General features: G+C 36.0%; 1 pseudogene; it reads right to left on the reverse strand.

Annotated features, from left to right (window-relative positions):
- Positions 1-10,614: 10,614 nt before the first annotated feature.
- Positions 10,615-25,951, reverse strand: Gm7119 (annotated as a pseudogene).
- Positions 25,952-26,734: the final 783 nt, after the last annotated feature.

A 26,734-nucleotide genomic window follows, 5' to 3' on the forward strand; every position in this document is an offset into this window, starting at 1 on the left:
AGTCTTCTACTTTATGTCTATAAAAGCCTACATTACTTGGAACAGTTTTGAATGCATTTTCTTCTCATTAGATATAGCAGTATACAAAGACTTCATTCAGTCAAATATTATTAATAACTTTAAAAAAATCAATTGTACTTACTTTCCTATATCTATGTCTTCCTTAACAAACCCATATTGTAGAATCTCTTAGTGAGCATTAACAAGAAACTCAAGAATATACAGTTCCTCCTCAAGTGCTGTCTCTAAGTTTCTATTGGGAATGTGTGTCTGTGTGTGCGTGTGTGTGTGTGTGTGTGTGTGTGTGTGTGTGTGTGTGTGTGTGTGTGTGTGTGTGTCTGTGTGTGTCTGTGTGTGTGTGTGTGTGTGTGTGTGTCTGTGTCTGTGTGTGTTAGATTACTGGTGAATTCATAGCTGAATTGGTCACTGGAAACTGAAGCCTAATTGAAATATTAGGTTACTGAATGACTGATTTTAATGAGTATATCTTTGTTCTAAACTCTTTATTTTGGATGTCTGTTTATTGTGCATTTCTTGCCATAATAATGTGAGAATCTTTGTACAAATACAGCCCACTCATCACTAACGGGTTTTGCTTCACACATACAGTCACAACCAAGTCAGTGGGTAACCAATTAAAAATACTGAGTCTAATGAAATAAAATAAAATTTTCTTACTTTTTATTTATTTTACCAAATAACTCCTTATGGTAATAAATTATATTGATTGAGTCAGTATGTAGGTACTAATATAAATATGAGAATATTATGAAAAATAGATTTATGCTATGTGAGATAAACTCTTGAGAAATCATGGCTCTAGATAGACTTTTTTACTAAATTTTAAGAGGAGATTTTTGAATTGTATTTTCTAAAATTTATATTCACAGTAGCATCTTTCATTTAAGTAAATGACCACAATAGTTTCATCTAGTCACTGAGTTAAAAACATACAAAAAAACAAAAACTAAAAACAAAACTCCACACCTACAATTTTCCTCTAAATGTACATAAAGAAACTTTTATCTTTCATGAGCATCTCATTGCTTCCTGTTGCTGACTGCTGTTGGACTGCATGAGTGCCAGAGAGCTGTGCAAATCTGTTGCCAGCCAAATCCCTGTCTTCAGAGACTTGAGATAGTCTGTGTATTCACCCACAGCAGCTGCTTCTGAGGATTAAACACTATACCTAAAGGAGCCTGATCATCACATCTTTCCCTCATATTCCTTCTCCTTAAACAAATTATGCTGAACATTATAAGTCTTAATGATCCTGTTTTCAGGTTTACATCTTTAGGACAAATCTTTAACGCTGTGTATTACCTTTAAAAAAAAACAGCAATGATATATTAATACTATTGTCACCCAACTTATAGTTAGCATTAAGATTCTCACAAATCTATGCTGAGTTTGCAACAATCTGCATACACATGTTCTTAAATTCTGTAAGGATTCTACCAAATTTAGATCATGTATTATTCTGGATTTTTAAGACAGACAATTCATTTAGTCTCTCTCTCTCTCTCTCTTTTTTTTTTGAAAAACAAAAAAAATAATATGTATATGAGGATTTGCCTGAATGTTTATCTGTGTTCCACTTGATTGCTAGTGCCCTCAGAGGCCAGAAGAGAGAATCAAAACTGCCAAGACTAGAATTACAGATGGTTGTGAGCCAACCTGTGTATGTTGGCAATTGAACTCTGGTCCTCTTGAAGCAGCTGATGCTCTTAACTAATGAGCTATCTCTTTAGCCCTTGGTACATAGTTTGAAAATCTTCCAATGTCCCATGTAGGAAGAGACAAAAAAAAATCAAGACAAAACTATAATGAAAGCTTGGAGAAAACATTTTTCCTTCTAGAGAAGTAGGGAAATGTTCTGAAGTTTTGTCCCAGGCCTTTAAATAGCAGGTTCCATATTTAGTCCGTGAATATTACAACGATGTAAAGAGAGAAAGGCTGACATTTCTAAGGAACAATTCTGATGGCAGGAATGGCATTAATAAAGAAAGAGACATAAGGTGCCAGGCAGGATCAAGAGACTTCATTTGATCCTTGCAGTACAGGACACGGGAGTCTAAACCAGTGGAGAACTTTAAATGCCAGGATATAGAATTTTTAGCATTGTGCTATGGGATTTTGTAATTAAAGTTTTCTATGACTAAGTAGGTAGCACATATTCAGTCTATAAATTTGTTCATTATAAACTATTTATCATTGTTATTATTTTTAGATAGTTATATATCACATAGCAAATAATTATATAGCATTTCATGCATATGTATTATACAAAACATGCATATGGCATTATTGTTATATCTAATCTACATTAAATAAGAAATATGTAACTATTATATCTTATAAAATTAAACACTGACACTCAGAACCATCCAATTACTGTAAATTTACAGAACTATAATGCTCCATTTTCTTTTTACTTATTTTTTTCTTATATAATACATCCTTACCATAGTCTTTGTCTCTCACTCCTCCCAACCCATCCCCAGCCAGGGTCCACTATTCTTCTGTTTCCTTTTAGAAAAGAGCAGTACTCCTATGGGTATCATCCAAACAGGCCATAACAAGATGTAATAAAACTAGGCACAAACAATCATATCAAGGCTAGAAAAGACAACCTCATATGAGAAAAACAGTCTCAAGATCAAACAAAAGAGTCAGAGATACCTCTGTTCCCACTGTTAGGAGTCCCACAAAAATCCCAAGCTAAACAACCACAAGATATCTGTAGAGGACATCGTTTGGACCCCTGTAAGCTCCAGGATGGTCTTAGTAGCACTAAAATCCTTATCTCTGTCCTTTGGAATTCAACCCAAATGACTGAACAGTGAAATATTCAGCTGATGTATGGACTACAATAAACAGATTCTGCTTATTTCAGAAATTAAAATGAATTTATTGGTTCTCTTTTCATGTGTCACAATGACAATGGTCAAATTTTGATTAATCACAATCTCTCTCATTCCAGATTTGCAACATTGCACTTGGCAAAAAGAATGTGAACCTGAACTCTTGATCTCAGAGAGACTTAGAGCATGAATGGATGACATAGAGCTCTCAAAGTCTATTCCTGAAGCCACAACTTTGTGGAACCTCAGTATCTTCATTTACAAAATCACTGTCTTTTTACTCACTTCCCTTGAAAATTATTGCCGAGCATTCAAAGTTAGATGATGCTTTCCCCACTACTATGAAATGCAAGCTTTATCTATTTTACCTCATATTTTTAAGCATGAAGTTCAGTAAGGTTAGCATTTTTTAGAGAACATAAAAAAATTGAAAGCGATTCTGATTTCAGAGAGATCATTTTTATTATTTTAAGTTGCTGCATAGGAAAAGATGTTTTAAAAAAGAACAAGGAGCACTAGAAGAAAGAGAAACACTGAAACCATGCGTCTGCCATTATATTCACTTGTGTCGCGTAGCTCCAGATGGCAAAACTCTGCTTTGAAATAGCACCCTGTTTTATCCCATCTGTACCGCAGTGTATCTAATATATCATGTTTCTTCCCTGCTAAGATGCATTCGCAGATAATTGTAGAATTGAGACATCAGGTACTTTGCAGCTTTTCTGACTGGAGGGTATATTATTATTTAACCTCTTACAATTATTTATGTACAGGGGAAGTAATAATGCCCACATTATCATTTCATGAAAGAATAGATAAAATACTGTCTAAGCTCTGCTTGGCACACAATATTTGTATATGATAGGTATTCATAAACTACTGACATGTTACTATTTAAGTAACTATTAATACAAGTGTTAATTCAACTAATGAATGACAAATGCTAATCCTGTTACCGTTATTTTATAAGAAAGTAATGATGAGTTGGGTGTGGTGGCTTATATAAACTTGTTATCCTGTATTTGAAGGAGAGGGTGGGGCACCATGATTTTACTGGTTGAAGCAAGATTTATTAACATAGTAACTTATAGACCAGTCAGGACTAGAGTCTCACACAATACACAGATTGACACATTGTCACAGGGGTATTTAGTCTCATCCTAATATGTCACTGTTCACAGGCAACTGTTTATAAGCTTTCCCTAAGAAGTAATAAGCCATTTGTATTTTTTAATTTTGAAAAAAATATCAATTTAATTTATAAAATATATGTAAGAGAAAATCAATAAAATATCTTAGTCTTTTATATCAGAAATGAATTAGAAAGAATAAATAGTCCAATACAATACTTAAGTCACTCCATAAAATGTTAAAAAATATGTCTCATAAAGTTGCAATGATTAAACACAGAGTCAGAAATATTAGAATTGTTTTATAATAATTTGGATTTTTAGAAAGTTCACAATTTCTTCTCTGTGAAATACTACTTTATTGATTGTTTATTCATAACCACCAACTCTTTTACTTTCAGGATAAAATAGTCACCTAAAGCTTAATCATTATTATTTTCCTCTGAACATGACTACTCCCAAGATTATTTATTTTGTCCTAGAGTTTGTCTTACTAAATAACTTGTCTGTTCTTTCTTAATCCTGCTTCTCAGAAATAGGGAGGGACATCCGGCTTGTCTACCTATTGACCTTAATCGTAAATACACTGCAGCATTCCTGAAAGTCAAACCAGCATGGCTTTCAGTTCTCCATTTCTGAAACCCCATATTTAATCTCAAATTTAAACAAAAATTGTATTTGTCTGTTTTATTGGCCTCGGGCTAGAAATTCTTCGCTTGTGAGTGATCAACTGTTTCCAAACACTACCTCACTCTGAAGAAAATGAAATAAAGACAAAGGAAACTTTTCATGATTTTATAAATGGAGGTAAAACTGGATACAAAGAAATAATCACACACAAAGTTTTTAAACTGTCTGCAATCATATTCACATTCTTATTTCTCAATTTTTATTTAAATATGAACACATGTATAAATATTAATATTTCTCATTAATTAGTAATATAGAATCTGATCTTTTCTAAAAAAAATTGTACTTTCTACTGAAACCTAAATTAAATCAAATTAAGACTCAGTGCTATCACATACTCGTAATGTCAAGTCCATGAACATCATAGGAACCAGGACCAGAGCTGAGTATGTAGATTATGATCTCATTGTATACCAGATCATCATACCCATTAATAACTGACAGACTATGACCCTCAGCAGGAGTTGAGAGGGTATTTATAGATATTGATACTTAGACATCTGTCTGTTTACTGTGCCAAGACATGACATTTCACTATTATGATAACCTTTTATGTGTATTAATTTCCATGAAATGTGATTCAACGCATTCCATTTAGAGACTAAATCCTAATAATTCTTATTCACAGAAATCTAGACTTCTCCCATTCGAGCCTCTCTTAAAGATGCTGAAATGTATATATTGTGGAAAATAGCAACAATGAGAAGATGGGAGGCTGGTTTTTAGCACAAACTATTAAAACACCCCATGTATGGTTGGGACCATTTCCATTTGCATAAGGATTCTTTGCTAGATTTCAGAGAAACAGAGTGATTAAAAGTGAACCCTTCCAGGATCTTACGATCAGTGTGAGGGGAATGGCAAAAGCATTTGGATATGAGTTATTGTAATATATTAGTCATTTTTAAAAAAGCATATTTCATAAGGAGATATGTGTTTTTAATGAAGAATTGCCCTAAAATAAGCACTGCAAATATATAGCTAGCAAACAGTTAAAAAAGTTCTAAACTCTGAAATATCCACATTTAATAAGTCTCAGTAAGCTTAGCGGGAAAGGTTGAAGTGCCTTTTCCAATCCTGTATGTCTCTTATTGCTATGCTATATATGTATAGCAAATATTTCAATTGTTTTAATTGCTCAATTTTACTTTATTTGTAATAGCCCTAAAATTTTCTAAATATATATTAACCTATCTATCTATCTATCTATCTATCTATCTATCTATCTATCTATCTAGAGATATATAGATATTCATGTGTGTGTGTGTGTGTGTGTGTGTGTGTGTGTGTGTGTCTGTGTGTGTGCTTTCTCTGTGTCCCCACCAAAGGTGTTAGAGAAAGAAATTCTAAGATCAAAATAATAGATTCAAGGAAGATAATCCTTGTCTATTGCCTTGTTCATGAAGGAAATAACAACTGGAAGGAGTACATTTCAGGAGTGTTGTGAAAAGTTTGTCTTAAAGGTACTACAAGCATGAATGTCCCAGTATTTAGATCAATTCTTCAAAATCAGGAGTATATAAATATATAAGCAGAGGGAATAATCATTCTCATGTAATTTACACACACATACACGTATAATTCATTAAGACCGCAAAATCCCAGTGCATGTAACATGAAGCTAAGAACGTTAGATCCTCAACTTTGGCATAGATGTTATGTGTACTAGGGTAGCTCCTTAGTGGGGATTCAGAAAGTACCCGATCAAAATATATGTGTCTTGGCTGAGTATAGAGGACACACCTTTAATCCCAGCACTTGGAAAAGAGAGACAGGCAGATGTCTGTGAGTTGTAAGCCAGCCAGGTCTACAGACATACAGAGTGACTTCCAGAAGAGCCTGTATTCAAACGAACAAACAAAAACATTATGTGTGTCTTTTTTTAAATAGTAAAATATAAAGAAAACCAACAAGAAAGACCTATGGCTTCAGCTGCATATGTAACAGAGGATGGCCTTGTCAGTCATCGATGGGAGGAGAGACCCTTGGTCCTGTGAAGGCTCCATGCCCTAGTGTAGGGCAATGCCAGGCCAGGGAAGAAGGAGTGGATGGGTGGGTGAGTGGGTGGGTGGGTGGGGAACACCCTCACAGGAGCAGGGGGAGGGAGAATGGATATTGGGTTGTCAGAGGGGATACCAGGAAAGGAGATAACATGTGAAATGTAAATAAAGAAAATATATAATAAAAATAATTCAAAAAAGAAAAAGGAAAAAGCATGGGGATCCCATTAAGGCAGCAATAATAGGCACTTAGCAAGTGTTTAACAGGGGCAATTATTTCTGCATTTAATAAAGCAATTAAAAAAGAAAGCATGTGGTGTATGGACAGTATAAAACAAATAAAGTAACAACCAAAAAAGTACATTCAAGAAGAAAAGTTTTACAAATACTTCAGTTTCCTGCAAGATTTTCAAGGATGGGTAGCCAGTATCTGACAATTTCTGAAAATGTTGTCAAAGTATGGTTTTTCTTATGGAACTAATTGGTTAATGGAAAGCAAGACATTACGCCTAAAAAGAATATGTTTAAATTACTTTTTCTAAAATAATGTAATATTAACTACAGTGGTGCCTTTAGAACAAGCATCTTCTAAGCATATTGGCTAAAATTTTTATTATAGAGCTAACAGTCATCTTAAACCCCTTGGCTGATCATCTTTCCAAACTGTCTTTTCTGAGCTATGCCACATTAACACAATATGCATGGGCTAGAAGCTTATCCTTAAAACGTGTGAGTGAACTACCTTTCTTTGGGTATTTTAAACATTCTGTTTACTTAAAAAAAAGAATGGTCATCCAGCCACGCTTGGTTGATAACCCTGGGAAGCCTGCAGTTTCTGAAGGGACACCCAGGAGGAATAAATATGGAGGTGGGAGTGGGTAAAGGACTCTGAAGAGGGGAGAGACTGGAAACTGCTCACAATATAATATATGAGAAAACACATTAATAAAAAACAATGGTCAGCACCTCACACACACACAGTGCATGTGCATGTTTGAATGTGTGTGTGTGTGTGTGTGTGTGTGTGTGTGTGTGCGCGCGCACGCAAGCATGATGCATAGTGACTTAAAGGGAAGAGCTTAATTATTTTACATATTATCATAAGATATTAGCACAAAATATTTTTTAAAAATGTTGACAAATGAATTGGTTCTGTGGTTCAGTTGGGACATTGTCGAGCACGTACACCTCCCTGGCTTTAAACCTCAACCTTGTATAAACCTGGCCTGGTGAGTTACACCTGCAATGACAGCACTCATGAGTTAGAAGCACAAAGAAGAAAAATTCAAAGTCATAGTTTGCTACTAGGTTTGTTCTAGGTGAAATCTGAATAGGAAAAAGAAAAAGAGGATGAAGAATATCAAAGTAAATTTGAAGGAAATAACATGTAAGGTAATTTTAATACTGTTTGTGAAGTGTTGGATGGGCCCATTAGAATAAATGTGTCGAGGAAGCCATGAACCACTGTCTCATTAGACATTAGCATTCTTCTTCCAGAGGAAGAGAATAGAGAAGCCCTGCCTGGTGGTTGTGCAGTTTTGGTAAAAGAAGAAACTTTTCCTGAGGTACATGTTCCACTTTCATCTGACTCTAGGGTTTCTCTTCTCATTTATCTGTTATTCGTTTTTAATTATTTGGTGATTAGGAAACCATAGCGTCTGAGAAAAATGGAAAATGGAGATCTTATATGAGAGAAGGCTCAAGAGGCTCTGGTTCATGTGACCAAAGTCATGACAATGGTCACCTAAGGAGCTTTGCATATCTGGTCACCTGTGAGTTCCAGAAGGTCAGGCTATAGAGGAAACAAATTAAATTACGTAAGTGTGAAGGTCTACTGGCTGTTTTTTTTAATTAATTAATTTATTTATTTTTATTAGATGTTTTCTTTCTATACATTTCAAATGCTATTCCAAAAGTTCCCTATACCCTCCACCTTCCCTGTTCCCCTACCCACTCACTCCCACTTCTTGGCCCTGGTGTTCCCCTGTACTGAGGCCCCTTGGTATTGTAAATTTGTTAGTTTTTGCTAACAAACGCAAGGTAGGTTCATCTGGGAAATAGTTTCAGTTTAGGGTAAGCATCCATCAGACTGGTCTGTAGGTAAAACTATGGAGGCTTTTCTGATGAACAATTCATGCCAGAGAGCCCAACCAGTGTTGCCATCCTGGATAGATGGTCCTGGGTTCTATACTAAATAAGGCAGAAGGCCAGTAAGAAAAATTCCTTTCTGATCTCTGCTTCAGTTCCTATCATGGTCTCCTGCAGCAACTACCCTCAGTCCAGCTCTGAGAGTTGTAAGATTAAAAAAAAAAGAAGAAGAACAAAAACAGAAATCATTTTTTCCCTAATTGCTTCTGGCCATGTTGTTTATCACAGCAAAAGAAAAATCCAATGACTAAATTGGCCTGACATAGAATAATAGTGATGAATAGACATTTGTACTGAGAGTGAGTGATATCTTTAATACAATGTGATGCCCTAGTTTTCCCAGAAAATTAACTTCTTTATTCATGGGATATATTTTGCTATTTTCTCTCTATCTGTGTGTGTGTGTCCGTCTCTCTGTTGCTTTTCTTTTCTCTTTGTCTCTCTGTCTCTGTTTGTCTCTCTCTTTGTGTCTATCTCCATCTATCTCTCTCTTTTGGTATGTCTTTGTCTTCCTTTGTCTCTTTCAGTATGTGTGAGTATGTGTGTATGTGTGTGTTTCCATGAAATGCAGGCTTGCATTTACATGAGCTTACCTGCCTGTGGCCATGAGAAATAAACTTTAGGCAAACTTCAGCACTGCACATTCATTTTCCTTGTAGGATTTTTTGTTTGTTTGTTTGTTTGTTTGTTTGCATGTTTTTAATGCAACAGCTTTATTTTTAATAGGTTAAAACTCTAAATAACCACTGTTCTTCAAAACAATAGATGGTAAGATGGTAATTTAACCATGCTGGTAGAATACTACACTACAAAAAAGTAAAAAAAAAAAAAAAAAAAAAAAAAAAAACTATTCATACAGAAAACAACATGACTTAACTTCAGGATAATGACAGTTTTACATTGTCATTTTTTTAATGGTTAAATGTGCTTTGTATGTGTGTGTGTGTGTGTGTGTGTGTGTAGATTGATTTTATGGTAACAAAGCAACTTATACACTTCAACATTTAAAATGAGTATTTTTTTTCCTTCCAGTGAAAGCCAAAAAAGAAAAAAAAAAGAAAAAAAAAAGAAAAAGAAAAAAGAAAATCATTAAAATATTTACAACAGAGAATGTAACTCCAATTAAAAACCTGCAGGTTCTGCTGATCCTCCCATTGAGTGGCAAGGCTCAAGTCATCATCAGAAGAGAATTTTATTTTAAAAGTGTCACCTTAAACTACAAGGATGTCTGTTAAAATTCACAATTAAACATTGCCAAAGAACAAGCCATGTTGTCAGATGCCCACTTACCTCCACCCTGTAAACCTCAAACCCTGTTGTTTATACCCTGTTTTTTTCCTTTTTATTAAACAAGAGAAAGTAAACAGATACAGGTTGGTAAATGCTGACTGTCTGTATTTACATAGAGACACAGTATAATCTCTGAGCCCTATATACATAAAAGAGAGAAAGAGAAAAAAAAGCTAGAATCCCATGCACTATTACAGAGGGGGCTAGCACCCTACAGTCTTCAGCAGAGCCAGGGATATTGGAGGGCTTTTCTTTTTTTTTCCCACAGAGCATGGTGGTGCTGTTGAATCCACAGTTTTTGAGACAAGAAAGGATAAAAACGAATTTAGAACAGAAATGTGAAGGGTTTTTTTTTTTCCTGTTGTATTTTGGTCAAGATACTTCCCCCCAAATTAGTTGAGACTTCAAATGATGTTGAGACCTCAAAAACATGGCACAGGGAGACAGGGGAGAAAAGGACTGCAAACTTGCTCCCAGGAACTGGAGAAAAATTTAAAAAATAAAACAAAAATAAAGAAGGTTGGAATCCATCAATCTTCTGTGTTCACCATCCTCGACTTCTTCTGCCTTGCCTTCCTCCCCTCCATCATCATCTTCATCTTCTTCACCTTCATCCTTATCTCCTTCTTCATCAATATCTTCCAATACTACTTCCTCCTCATCATTATCATTATCTTCTGCCTCTCTTTGTTTATCAACCATATCTGGAACCAAATAGTATTGCAAGGAATTTGGTCAAGCATCATCTTTGATGACTTCTCCTAACATGTGAGGATCTGCATCAGAATGTCAGTTAACCAGGTATAGAAGCTCTCTGGGTTCTTCAGGTTGCTTCCTCCTGCTGGCCTTATTCTGCATTTGAGTTGAGCATTTTGTCAAATACAGATTTCTATTTGATTTCGGTGGACTTTGACGACTTTGAAGATGGGTCGCCACCACTCTCATCCAGTTTAAAGTCTTTGGAGAAAACGTTTATTTTCAAAGTAAGGATTTTCTTCAAACTAAAAATCTATTCTGTAACCTGATTTAATGTCTTCAAAATTCTGTCACTTCAACTCTGGTCAGATAATCCAGAGCCTCCTTGTCTTCCTCCCCAAGTGGTACAGACACTTGTGGGTGGTTGACAAATGTTAACCAAATATTTGGGGTTTTGCCAATCAATTCTGACCGCTTCTGAAGAATATGGTTGGCAGACTTTTTATATTTTTGTTCTACTTTCAACATTTCCTCGCTGGCTTCTTCGTTGTCTGTCTTTTAATTTTTATAAATTATTCATATTTCATTTGTTGTCAGGCCTCCCTGGCCCTCCTTCCACAGTTCCTCATCCCATTCTTCCCACTTTGCTTCCAAGAAGGTGCTCCACCTCTACCATACCTCTCCCTTCCCTGGGGCCTCAAGACTCTCAGGGATGAAGCCCATCCTCTCCCACTGAGGCCAAGCCAGGCAGACCTGTGCTATATATGTGCCAGGGACCTCAGACCAGCCTGTGTAAGCTCCTGGTTGGTGACTCAGCCTGTACAAATTCCGTGAGGTTAATTAAGACTGCTGGTCCTATGGGGTTGCCCTCCCTTTAAGCTTCTTCAATCCTTCCCCTAATTCAATCATAGGGGTTCCTGCTTCTGTCTCAGTCAGTTGCTGGTAGGGTCTTTCAGGAGACAGCCATGCCAGGATCCCGTCTATAAGCACATCATAGCATCATTAATAATTTCCAGCCTTGGTACCCACCCACGAGATGGTTCCCAGGTTGCACCATTCATTGGACCACCTTTCTTTCAGTCTCTTCTCTATTTGTGTCCCTGCGGTATTTTTAAGACAGGAGCAACTCTGGGTCAGAAGTTTTGACCATGGCTTAGTAACCCTGTTCCTCCACTCGAGGCCCAGGGTCCCCCCACCTCCCACCCTTGAGGCTGCTCATTTCCATTTATTTTCCTGGTCCTCTGGGCTTCTTCCCTGTTCCCTCCTGTAACTTATCCTGTTCCCCCTTTGGTCTCCCCCTCCTCTTTCCCACTAAGGTCCCTACCCTCCTCTACCTCCCATGATTATTCCCTTCCCCCTTCTAAGTGGGATTGAAGCATCCTCACTTGGGCCTTTCTGCTTGTTATGCTTCTTAAGGACTGTAGGTAGTATCCTAGGTATTAGAAACTTTTTGGCTAATAACCTCTTACCATGCCTGTCTTTTTGGGTCTGAATTACTTCACTAAGGATGATATTTCTACTTCCATCCATTTGCATGCAAAAGTCATGATGCCCTCTTTTTTTAATAGCTGCATAGTATTCCCTTGTGTATGAACGACATTTTCTGTTTCTATTCTTCCGTTGAGAGACATCTGGGTTGTTTCTAGCTTCTGGCTACTACAAATAACAGATTTTTATTTGTTTGTTTTAATTTGTTTGTTTGGTTTTCGTGACAGGGATTTTCATTGTTAGGGCTCTTCTTATTAGATTAGGGTCGGAAGAAAAAAGTCCCCAAAATTCACTTCTGATCATCTTCTCAGCAGCTTAACTAAAAGTGTGCTCTACTGGGTCCTATTAATTTATAAGTGTTCTGAGAATCAAATTTCGATGCTCATTCCGGGGCTTGCAGGCACTTTCCTGACAGAACTAGCTCCCAAGCCAGACCTTTTGTTATTGGAAATGGAAAGGAAAAGATGGATAAATTCTGGGATGATCAATTTATGATTATTTTCATATACCAGGCTCTAACAAAGCAGACATAATACAAGAAAAAAAAACACACTTCATGATATGAAGGAACTCTAAAGCAGCAAGCATTTGGTGAAGTTTATTAATAATGTTACTGTTTTTAATTAAAATAAATCATATTCATTCACCTTGAAAGTTTCTTGCAAAATAAAAGTCATTCTACATTCCTCACCCAGAAAAGTTTTACCATTATCTCACTTTCTTTAATGCAGTTGTTATTGAAATTTCAAAGTAATACATGTACGTGAATGCTGCCTTTTGTGTGATTCATAATTTAATCACTTCTGGTTTCACTACTCTTTGAACAAATACAGTGCCTATTCCACACAGGAACATATTAATATACTTCAGGTACTTAGCTTATATTTTTCATTTCTAGCTATGGATTTTATGTATTGCACGCAATAATTGCTTCTAGCAATGTAATGCCTTACCACCTATAACATAATTGTAGCTCAGTTACTTAATATTTTTACATGACAGTGCCTGTCCTAGGATGTCTATTGTGCTGCATATTATTATAATTCTCTCTATTCATGCCATTATGCTTTGAAGATGTGTACAATAGAACTGGCTTCTATCTGCTAAGCAATTAAATGGCGTATTATAAACAGGATGGAGTGTTAGAAGAGCGTGCCAATTTACTTACAGAATTTGTGCTTAGCTGAGATGTAGTCAGGGCCCGAAGCTCTCTAGGAAAACACACACACACACACACACACACACACACACACACACATCATTTTATATAAAATAACGTGAGGCAGCATGCTTCCTTTATGAGGTCTGAGATTTATTCTCTGCTCGTTAGAGGATTATAATAATGTGGGCCATCCAACAACTTTTGACAGTGTAAAAAGACATGGAAACAGGAAACATCAAAACATCCCACCACCATTAGGTCCCTTTCAGAAATTCTGTTTCCGCTGTGTGCTGATCAAGTTCAAATAGAAAGATAATACAAACTGGCATTCGGATTAGGAGTTTCAGTCAAAGATCAACAAAAATTCTCTCTGCTCTTTTTCTCTATTCCTATACCTCTATATCCATTCCTCACCCTTCCTCTGTTAAAAAAGAAAGAAAGAAAGAAACTTCTCTGAATCTGTATATAACTTTTATCCATTTAATACAACTTGTATGCATTTATTGTTTCTTCACATGTCTTGAATAGTATTTATGGGGGGGTGAGTATTTTACCATCAATATAGAAGTAGTTTGACATATATAAGATGGCATTTCTTTTGCACTCTGTAGAATATAATGTCTAATAGGCATTCCAATGATAATCAACCTCAGTGTTAGCCTGAGGAAGAGTTCTATCCTGATTGAGCTTCCTGGTTCTTCTGAAACATGAGACTAGGTTCATTCAGTTCTGGACACTGTAAGTGTAGACTAATGAAAACAACAACAACATGTTTTTCTCTGGAAGTGACAAACATAACCTCAAACCATGATTGAGATTCTTGGATTTAATGATAATGATGGCCATACCTTATTTCATACTACGGCACCTTCAAGACTAATTACTCAGATTAAATTTAAGAAACCACTAGTTCAAGTTCCTTTATTTTAAGAAGGGAACCTGTATTAATTGACTTTTAATCAGCATAGCAAAATATCTGATACTAGTTAATTGCAAGCACTATTTTATTTGGAGTTTTGCCAGCTGTAAGTCCTGGTGACACAGAGTAGGAGGATTCATGTGAGCCTGTGAGAGGAAGACTAACACCCCAAGTCAAGAAATAAGGTCAGAAGGATGGGGTCAAGCATATTCTCTGATTAACTATTATTTGTAAACCCTACCAAGCACTTGCAGACAAGTCACCTATCTGTTTGAAGAACACATATTTGATGACCTCATTGTCTTCTCATGGTGTTTACCTTTTTGATATCACTACCTTCCAATAGCACCACCATGGAGACAAAATACTCAAGACATGTACTCTGGGGGGAGAGGGGAGGGCATCAAAACAAAAGGCAAACAACAATGGTAAAACCTTAGTATAAAATTGACAGTATTTTAACACAGTTTTGTATTCCCAATTACTAGACCTGATTTTTTATGAGCTATTCAATGTATACTGCTTTATGATAAAAGCCATAATGGGATAATGTGATACTAAGTTTCGATTTTATTTATCTTTATTTTTTTTTAATTTAATTCATTTAATGTGTGAATGTTCTGCTGCATATACACCTGAAGGCCTGAAGAGGACATCAGATCCTCTTATAGATGGTTTTGAGCCACCACATGGTTACTGGGAATTGAACTCAGGACCTCTAGAAGAGCAGCCAATGCTCTTAACTGCTGTGACATCTCACCAGCCCTCAATTTTATTTCTTATGAAATTGCATAGGGACAGAAGCTTGCAGAAGAGAGTTTTATAGTATTGCAATCATCATGAGAAACACTTCATCTACTTCATTTCAGACCCTTCTTTTCTAGTATGCCCAGGGTTTAATTTTTTTTTGCATATTTGTGAAAATAATTTTTAATTTTACTTTACAAAACATATCTATTTGTTTTATTATTTCAAAATGATAATGACTGTCTTGTATATGCCAAGTATCTCTAAACTATCTACTGTGGACAGGGAGATCATACTTAGAAGTTAATGTGAATCTTTAGCAGATGAACAACACTTATCAGACACAGACAGACATGGGCTCCTCGTTTGCTGTCATATATTTTGCCCCTTTCTTTCTTTGGCTAGTCACCCCTCCCACTTCTTACCCAAGTGTACAATACTGTCTCATCCAAGTCATCACTCATAGGCCCTCATTCCTTTCATCTCCCAAATATAAATCCAACTTGGGTTTCTTGTTGTTGTTTTGTTTAGTTGTTTTTGTTTTGTTTTGTTTTGTTTTGTTTTTTTCCCTATTGGGCTAAGACAAGATCACATACGTTTCTGATGACACCAGAGTACATAATTGTGTTATGTCTGTCCCGTTAAATAATACATTTGAGAGAAAGAAAGGCTATGCTTTGTCTTTCTGCTGCTAATGTCTGCTGCATTGTCTGGCGATAAATCAGCATCCTACAGCCAGAAAAAAAATCTTCACTAACCCTGCATCTGATAGTGGGCTCATATCCAATATGTATAATGAACTCAAGAAGTTAATCTTTAAAAAACAAAACAAAACAAAACAAAATAACTAAATTATAAATGGGATACAGAGCTAAACAGTGAATTCTCAATAGAGGAATCTTGAATGGTTCAGAAGCACTTAAAGAAATGTTCAGCATCCTTACTCATCATGGAAATGCAAATCAAAACGACCCTGAGATTCCACCTTACACCAATCAGAATAGCTAAGATAAAAAACTCAACCAACAGCACATGGTGGTGAGAATGTGGAGAAAGAGGAACACTTGTCCATTGCTGTTGGGATTATAAACTAGTACAGTGACTCTGGAAATCAATCTAGCGGTTCCTCAGAAAAATGGGAATAGTTCTATCTGATGACTCAGCTATACCACTCCTGGGCATATACCCAAAAGATGCTCCAGCATACTGCAGGGACATGTGCTTCACTTTGTTCATAGCAGTCTTATTTATAATAGCCAAAGCTGGAAACAACCAGGGTGTCTCCCTACAGAAGAATGGATACAGAAAACGTGATTAATTTACAAAATGGAATACTATTCAGCTATTAAAAACAAGGACATCATGAATTTTGTAGGCAAATGGATGGAACTAGAAAATATCATCTTGAGTGAGGTAACCCATACCCAAAAATCATGCATAGTATGTACTCATGGATAAGTAGATATTAGCAAAAAAGTACAGAATACCAAGGATACAACTCACAGACCATAAGAGGTTTAAGAAGTAAGGCCCAAGTGAGGATACTTCAATCCCACTTAGAAAATGGGAGGTGGGGAAGGGGGCAACAAAATAATCAAGGGAGGCAGAGGGAGGGAAGGACCTGGGTGGGAGAGGGAAGAGGGGGTGTAAAAGGAGAACAGGATCAGGTATGGGGGATGGGACAAGAGAGAAGCTCAGAGGGCAAGGAGAATAAATGGAAATATGAAACTGCTAGACGTGGGAGGTAGGGAAGGGGCTTCTAGAAAGACCTAGAGACCTGTGATGTGAGAGACTCTCAGGATTCAATGAGGGAACTTGAGCCAAAATGCCTAACAGTGGGGAGCGGGAACTCAAAGAGTCTATGTCCAGTAGATAGACAGAGCCTACAAGCACAGGAACCAACCCACAGTCAAAGATTCTCACCCAGAAATGTTCCTGTCTAAAAGAACTGCTAGGAAAAAAAAAGTGGAGAAGAGACTAGGGGGAAGTTTGTTACGTGACTAGCCCAAGTTGGGAGCCATTTAGTGGGGAGGCTACACAGCTTGACATGATTACTAATGCTATGATTTGCTTACAGACTGGAGCCTGGCATGACTGTCTTCTGGGAGCCCCTATCAGCAGCTGACATAGACAGATGCAGATACTTGTATTCAACCACTGAAGTCGGGGACCCCTATGAAGGAATATAGAGAAATTAGGGGAAGACTGAAGAAGTTGAATGGGAGGCCAACTCCATAGGAACACCAGCAGTCTTTTTTTTTTTTTCCATTTTTAGATATTTTATTTATTTACACTTCAAATGGTTTCCCATTTCCTGGTTTCCCCTCTAGAAACCCTCTATCCCACCCCTCCTCCCCCTGCTATTATAAATGTGTTCCCCTACCCACCTACCTACTCCTACCTCAGTGCTCTGTCATTCCCCTACACTGGAACTTTGAGCCTTCACAGGACTAAGGGCCTCTCTTCCCATTAATACCAGGTTGCCATCCTCTGGTACATATGCAGCTGGAGCCATGGGTCCCTCCATGTATATTCTTTAGTTGGTGCTTTAGTCCCTAGAAGCTCTGGGGGCTCTGTTTCATTGATATTGCTGTTCTTCTTATGGGGTTGCAAACTCCTTCAGCTCCTTTAGTCCTTTCTCTAACTTCTCCATTGTGGTCTCTGTGTGCAGTCCAATGGTTGGCTGTAAGCAACTGCCTCTGTATTTGTCAGGCTCTGGCAGAGCATCTCAGAAGACAACTATTTCAGGCTTGTGTAGCAAGCACCTCTTGGCATCTGCAATCTTAACTAACCAGGACACCTAGGAGCTCCCAGGGGCTGAGCCACCAACCAGGCACCATACACAGGCTGGGCTGAAGTCCCTAGAACATATATAACAAAGGACGGATTGGTCTAGTTTCAGTGGGAGATGATGTGACTAATCCTGAGAGACTTGATGCCCCAGGGAAGGGGCAACCTGGGCAGGAAGGGTAAAGTGAGAGCCTCATCTCAGAGGCAAGGGGAAGGGGGAATGGGATAAGGAACTGTGGGTTGGGGGACAGGAGGGAGACAATGGATGGAATGTAAATAAATTAAAAAAATTACTTGAATTTAAAAAAACAGAAAAGCAAAAAAGTTATTAAATTTTAGAGCAAGAAAGTTTATGATGAAAATTTTAAAAAGGAAGTATTAAATTTACTAATTTCCAAAAATACATAAAAAGAATTTTCATACAATTTTGTAAATAATAACTTCTAGGTATAGTATAAAATTTTGTTTTCCATGTAAGTACAAGGTATTTTGCATTTGTTGTTAAGAAACACATTTTTCAAACCTCATGAAACTATTTTCTACATAAAACTAAACTAGATATTTTAAAACAAAAAAGTCAATTAAAACAGGTGCTGATTCCACAGCCAATGTTCTCTGAACAACTGCTCTATAGAAAACGATAGCTTGAACTTTATATCAGGAAGTCTAGGTGGCTAATGAGCTTCCACACAAAAGTGCAGTTCATAGGAAATGAACCAAAGTATCATGACAACCTACAGTTCCAGATGAAGTTTCATATATGCATTTAGGCAAGTCTAATCTTGATTTCCAGATTCTAGTTTTTCTCTTCTCCTAGGTGAGTGTGCCTCACCTTTTTTGTGCAGCCTTAAAACAATGTTATAACCTCACTATTGCTAGTCTCAAAGTCAGAAAACTATTTCCTATTGTTTTATTATAGTTTTATTTAATTTTTGCCTTTAATCTATGAAAAGAGATTAGGTTAGATCTTCAAAGACACAGATAATTTTGGTGACCTTGATTCACATTGGGTGTATGGTTTGTCTTGTGGAGAAATTTAACCTGATAAACATATGCGATCATAAAAATCAATGGTTGACATATCACATCTTATAGGCAACTGACAAAAGGAAAAGCTACCATAAATTGCAACATCTGTAAAATGTAAATTCATAGAGCATAAAAAGACTTTGAAATAATACAAAGCAAAGTCTAGTCAGAGGCATACAAGGAAGACTGGCAGAATTTATGCCCTAACTATAAACTTAAATATACTAAGGGTGAAGTACCTGATTAAAGTATCTCTCCCTCTCCCCTCTGTATATTCTCTAATATCTTTTTTGAAGTGAATCAAGTAAGGATGCATCATGCAAGACTAAAATCTGCAAAGTACCTTCAAATATTGACTTTGGGAAAATACAAGAAATGCTTTTACTCTTCTGTAAATGCAGAAAAACATCAAGTGTTTTCTGCTTGTCGAGAATGAATACCTCACTCTTGATTTTAACTTTATAAAATAAAACTCTAAAATGATGTACATTTTTGGGTAAGAGAGTTACCTCATTTGATAACTTGCAGAAACATGAGGAGTGGAGCTGTCTGAACACATGAAAAAATGTGTTGTACTGGACAGGTGACAATATCTGGGGCTTACTGTGTAGCACCCACCCCTCCTAGAAGAATCAACAAGCACCAGGTTCACTTATGGATTCTGTCTCAAAAGGTAAGGTAAGGATCTAAAGAGATAATTCAGTGGTTAAGAGCACTGGCTGATTCTGTGCAGGACCTTGGTTTGATTTCTAGTATTCACAAGAAGTCTCATAACTGTCTGAAACTCAGTACCAGCAGATCTGATGCCCTCTTCTGGCATGGATATAAGACATTTAAATGTATCATAGATATGTGCAAGAAAAACTAAAATATTAATAATATACTAAAACACATAGTATACTAAAATAGCTTTCCTACATAGATTAACCATCACTCCTGCAATCATCTTCAGGATATATAATAATATAACATTACTGTATTCATATGTTTATTAAAAATACAAAGTTTAAGACATAGTGAATAGTTGTGTGTATGTTTTATAAAAAATATCTTAGGGTTTTACTTTTTGTGTTTATCCTCATTTTTTATTATTATTGTGTTTCCTTCCTATACTCATGCCTCAAAAGACAAACTTGCTCAGTCTTTATAATCTTTTCATACTCTTTCAGACTTTCATGGATGACATCACACCAAGCTACATCTTCTACTTCCATCTGTGCCGCAGACTTGAAAAATACAAATGCTAGCTCAGCCTTTTCCTCTGAGCCGCAGATGAACACCTCTGTCAATCATGAACCACTGTATATGAGATTATTAATTTAGAAATTTTCAAATGTAACAGATGATGGTCTTATCTGACATGTGGGAGGGGGACATTGATCATGTGGAGGCTTGATGCCCCAGCATAGGGGGATGCTAGAGTGGTGAGGCAGAAATGGATTAGTGGGTGGAAAAGCATACTCATAAAGGCAAAGAGGAGGAGGAAGGGAGTATGAGATGGGGTGTCTGTGGAGGGGTAACCAGGAAGTGGGATATAATTTGAAATGTAAACCGATAAAGTGATTAATAAAAAAAATTTTCAAATGAAGATCAACAACCAGATTTAAGGTATTCACACACATGATTCTATATCCCTTTCAAATTTCTGTTGAGACCTCGTTCTCTCCTGGTTTTCCAAGACAGCCGTTCTATGAAGTATATATTACAGTTGAAGCTCCCAAGTTGTGTGCTCACTCAGAGAAATAGAATCTAGCTATGCTTTGGTTAACACTGTAGAGTCATGCCATAGGTGGGATGCAGGAGGGGATAATCAATGTTATCTGATGAAAAAGGCCACTGCTGAAAGATTCCTTCAATCTGACCTTTGGATGGAGACTGACAAACTTTGCTAGACAGTCCTTTCTGAGTGCATGACCACAGGGGAGGAATAAGAGGATCTTCTAACAAAAAAAAAATTTTGGAGTGTCAAGAAATATTTACTTTGCAAGGAAAGTAGAAAGACATCTTTTCAGGTTCAAAGATGCACATCAATGAAAGGTTCTCAGGACATTCAACTGAAGCTCTGCAGGTTGCCTGAATACCACAGTGACAGGAAAACTGACAAAAAGAGAAAAGAAGATCCACTTGCCATTTCCTGAGAAAGCTGTTTACCCAGATGGCATAATGGGGATTTCATGTCTTCACTTTTGAATGTATTCTGAGGCTTAGAAATGGGATTTCCTGAATCTAAAATGCCTGCTGCCAATAAAACATTATGTTTGTCAGAGTTTAACAGCCCCCCTCTGTGTGAAGGTAAGGTAAAGGGAGAGCTTACCTCTGAACTTGATAGCTCCTTTCAAGTTTGCTTCCTTTATGATGGCCTTGCCCTTTTGGAAACACCTTTCCTGACAGCTCTGCAGGTCATCACATTCAAAAGTAATGCTGGGGATTTACAGTGTACTTCATTCTGCAGAGCTCCAGGGATAGGAAGGCAAGGAGCAGGTAAATAGAATAGAAGAGATTTGGTAAGATCCTCTCAGACTTGGATGCTTGCTTTTAACATTAGAAGGAAGTTATAGAAAAATGAGTATTTCCTTTCGTAAAATCGTCCTAGTTCCTTCACTGATGAGTTTCTAGTCATGTAATTTTGTTTCAAAAGCCACACTCATTTGAAATGGTGTATCTCATTGAAAGTTTTTTTTATTGCTTTAAATTAAAATTCAGATCTATACCTTATTAAATGAACAATAATGATATTTACAAAGTTTAATGAGAAATTTTGATCTTCAAATAATAGCCTCATATTTAGATTCATTACCTAATATTGAAAGGATTCCAGTATTAATTATTACCAGCCTTACATCATATTCCTTTAGTCATAATGTGAGAGTTACCAGTGACAATAGTTTACAAAGTATTTTAACAATTGTTGTACAGAGAAATGGGCAGAATTCTTCAGATGCAGTTAAGCTATCCAAGAACCAGGTCACAGCAAGAAGAATTGTAGGTTTTTTTTTTTTTTTTTTTTTTTTTTTTTTTTAATGCAGATATCTGGTCTACCTTCTTATATGCTACTGATAATGTGAGGGCCAATCATTACATTCATTCCAGCATGTCATTTGACCTTTTTATTTTAATTAAACTATAATTCTCCAAATAACTGATTTCCAGCTTTTTGTTTTGTTGTTTTGTTTTTTGTGGAACCTGGAGTTTGAATTTGATTTCCAATGTCACAGTCCTGGTTGTCACTGGTGGTTGTCATTGTCTTCTTCTTCTTCTTCTTCTTCTTCTTCTTCTTCTTCTTCTTCTTCTTCTTCTTCTTCTTCTTCTTCTTCTTCCTCTTCCTCTTCCTCTTCCTCTTCCTCTTCTTCCACTTCTTCTTTCTTCTTTCATTTCCTCTCCTTCTCCTCCTTTTCCCTCACCTCCTCTTCCTTCTTTTGGTTTTTGTTTTTAAGGAGTTTTTTATTGGAGAATTTTCCCTTATTCCCACTTCTTTTTTTTTAATTAGGTATTTTCCTCATTTACATTTCCAATGCTATTCCAAAAGTCCCCCATACACTCTCCCCCACTCCCCTACCCACCCACTCCCACTTTTTGGCTCTGCTGTTCCCCTGTCCTGGGGCATATAAAGTTTGCAAGTCCAATGGGCCTCTCTTTCCAGTGATGGTCAACTAGGCCATCTTTTGATACATATGCAGCTAGAGTCAAGAGCTCCGGGTACTGGTTAGTTCATAATTTTGTTCCACCTATAGGGTTGCAGATCCCTTTAGCTCCTTGGGTACTTTCTCTAGCTCCTCCATTGGGAGCCCTGTGATCCATCCAATATCTGACTGAGCATCCACTTCTGTGTTTGCTAGGCCCCAGCATAGTCTAACAAGAGACAGCTATTATTCCCACTTCTAAAAATGTGTCCATATTTATTTGATCTACCCATTCAACTATACTCCTCCTAACAAAATGGAAAAGAAAAACCCCAAAATGTGATACTTAATTAGTTCTGCATTCCTTTCAATGTTATTTCTAACTCAAAGTACCATAAAAAGTAATTTCTTGTCAGAATGCATTTTTATTGAATTTCCTCTGTGCTTAACTTCAGTTGCACTGCCGGTTCTCATAGTCTTGTTTCCATGTCTACTCACTGGCACAAATTATTTGTATCACGTTTCAGGAAACCATCAGTGGAGCCTTCTTATTTCCGTTGATTAGAGAGTCAAATCTTTGGATCCCATCTTAAGTGCAAGGGCTGTACAAATAGACGTGTGCTTTCTTGGTAAATGAAACTTATATTTTTTTGTATGCTGTCCTCATTTCATTCTTTTCCTTCAGTTTTTAAGAAGTGCAAGGAATTATATTTCTAGAGGATAACCTTCCTAAGGCCCTCATGACATGAAACTTTGAAATAAAGACCTCTATAGACTGCAAAGCATCTGATTCTCCATAATTACTACCAGAGAACAAAAAAACAAAGTTTTGTTTATGTAGAAGATTAAACAAATATCAAAACCTCCCAAGGCTAATAGCTAGTTGTTTACCATTCATCAACCATAGCATTCAGATCTATATCAATAGATCATTTCTACTAAATAGTATATCACATCAAACTTGAGAGCCTGCATTTTCAAAATACCTCAGAATCATCCTTCAAAAATTAGATAAAGAATAATAGCATTAACTAATTGTGACTTAATAGGAGGAGAGGTTTCTCTGAGCCTGAGTTATTCTGATATTCCAATCAACAATTACCTGTTTGTAAAACTCTCTGCAGAGAATGCAAAGTGACTATGTATATGTATATATGAGTGTGATTTTGATTACCCTTTCCACTCTGATCATTTCGAATGAACACATAGTATACAAAAATTTCGCTTTTAGTTTTATCACTACCAATGTTTAAATTAATTAACTTGTGGAGTATTTTAATAAATTCTCTTGTGCTTCAGGAATGTGAGGAAATTCAACAATTCTCTATTGTTAGTGCAAAGTAGGAGTCGGAAAGCCATTAAAAGCATAATATGATATAATATAATATGATATGCCTAAAACAACTGTTAGCAATGTCCACTTTTTAAAAGACAGGGTGTGTCTATACTGTAGATGCTGAAATGATTCTAAAACTAAGATATATGTATGAAATATCCATATAATGCAAGGTACAAAGCACACGGGCAAGTAAAATCTCCAAGCTGCAGACAAACACAATTGTGTGCAGTCGTTGGGGAAACTTTGTCTCTAATGGCAAGGCTGTGAAGCAAACTTGAATTTGGACAGGAAAATAAAGTAGGAAAGACTCTCCTCCTTGGAAGGTGTTCATAGAAAATACATGAAGGCATAAATGAGCATGGATAGCAAAAAGCTATACTACCCTAGAAGATTCATGTGCATAATAACAGGAACTATCTTACACGTCAGGATAAGGGAGAATTTTCATACCATATCATCAACATTATTACAAAAATATCATTTACAGCAAAGTCCAAAACTCAAATCTGCTGATGAGTGCTTTTGATTCTCTGACTTTTCTTCTGTCTATATTAATTCTATATAAAACTCTTTGAATCTTTGGTACAACATATCATGCAGGACTTCAGTGATTCCCTTAGATATCCAAGGCTGCCATTACCATAAATTACTTTGTGGAAATGTAAGAGCTAAGACAGTTTCATTATTCTCTTGGCTCAGCTTCACTAGGTTACTCTATAGAATGGTGTTTTCAGGTATGTTTCAAGAGATTATAGTTCAGTAAGACCACTTTGGAATTTGGCAAAGTGCCTAACAAATAACAAGCAAACAAATAACAAGCAGATGTTTGTTTAATGTTAAGATGTTCTTCTTAATGAAATATATTTTCTGTCATGTTATTATTGGAACATTGAGCTTACTCACCAAGATACAACTTTACAATAATGCAGACATAGATTATTTGAGATGTACCATTGAAATACAGGACATTTTTAAAAAGCATTACTACTAACTTTTATCAAACTTTCTGGAATAATAACAGTATCTTCTGTATTCACACACTCTGGCACATTTTGACCAATACATGTAAATGCATGGCAAGTATTACTATGTAATTCTACTTATTGATATTAATGACAAAAAATTCATGAAAATTTTGATATAAGACAACACCAAATATCTCTAGTAGGTAAAATATTAGTCCCATCGTCAACTTTCCATAATTTAGTTTCTTTCTTTATAAAATATTTAACACATCAAAAATCCTCATCAACCTCAAATATATAATTCAAATGGTACATACAAAAACAATTTCAAAAATACGTATGATAATTCTGTAAAACTTAATCTAGCATATGGTATGTCTCCCCATGTTTAGTAAAAGAATATTTTTCACTGCCTTTGTACATCTTTTGCATTCATAGGACTTATCTCTAAGCCAAACACCATCATTTAATACTGTCTACTTTCCTTTATTTTAGTTCTCATTGATTTTCACTGCATCCACTGCATTTATCACCATTTTTAAGGCTCTGATGTTGCAAGTGTTGACTTCTTGATGAGAAAATTCTCACATTCATTATTTTCAAAGCACTTTGGCTGCATTGATGCTCTGATGTTCAGTTTGACATGAAATGTGTTTAATATGCTTTTCCATGTGTCTCACATATGTGGTGCTTCTTGTAGCAACTGTCTGCTTTGCAACAGGAATTGATATCAATTCTGAAACTGGTCCTGTCATTCCCCAGAGGTCTTTGTACTGGAGAATTGCAATTTGCTTCAACTTTATGAGTAATAAACAGGCATCTACTGTTTCCATCCTGTAGAATGAAATTTGTGAGTATTTCACTAATATTCATTTCCCAGAAATGACTCAGTTTAATGATGGTTTCTTGCTTACAGATAATACGGTATTAGTTCCAGCTGAGGCTCCAAGGTGCAAAAAATGTGACTATCTAAATTAGCAAGACAAAATGCAAAAGTTCACAGAAAATCATTAAAATGTGTTAATAACATCAACTACAGAAGAAATGTTTGAACGTACCTTTAAAGACACACATTTTGCCAATTAAAAAGAAAACTATTTTATGAACTTCTTTCTTTCCCCTCAAAAGAAATTTGTTATAGGTAGTATTGGGATTATAGAAATAAACCATGAATTTGAGTTGTAGAATGTATTGGGATATCAGTTATAATTTAATATCCACTAATAATAAATTTTGAAAAAGAAATGAGATAATTAGAGAATACAATTTTCATTCATGACATGAATGAAAATACCAACTTTTGCCAGAGGAAAATTTCATGAAGAGAATAGAGAAAGAAATAAAGTTACCTGTTAATTATCTCTAATGCAGGTTTTCTGATTCATAAAAGTCTCTTTCATTATTTTTCAGAATATGGGAAGGTTTGAAGGGAAGATGTCATAACTAAATTATAACCTCCCAAAATAAAATACAAATTATACAAACTAGAAAATAAAAACATATTTTGCCATGCTTGGATTTCTACATAATTACCGGGAATCTAAAGTAAAATTTTGATGCTTGGGATGCCAACATCTTACCAATTGTAAAGGACAGAAGTACAATTTTTTTAAAGCATTTACTATGATTTTCTAATTTAATTATTGCTAAATTATTGAAAATGCATTTCAATAAAGCTGTTAGTTCTTGATTTCATCAATATAGTAAAACAAAAGCAATGTTTAAAACAATCAGCCAATATCTAGAATTCTTGGATGATTAAAATAGCTGATATCTGTGGCTGAAGTGCCAAACTGAATACATTACTTCTCATCCATCTAAAAAGGAATCAAACAATGAAGGCATTTTGCTGTCAAA

Source organism: Mus musculus, chromosome 12 (genome assembly GCF_000001635.26).
Source record: "Mus musculus strain C57BL/6J chromosome 12, GRCm38.p6 C57BL/6J".
In the NCBI taxonomy this organism is placed as follows: domain Eukaryota; kingdom Metazoa; phylum Chordata; class Mammalia; order Rodentia; family Muridae; genus Mus; species Mus musculus.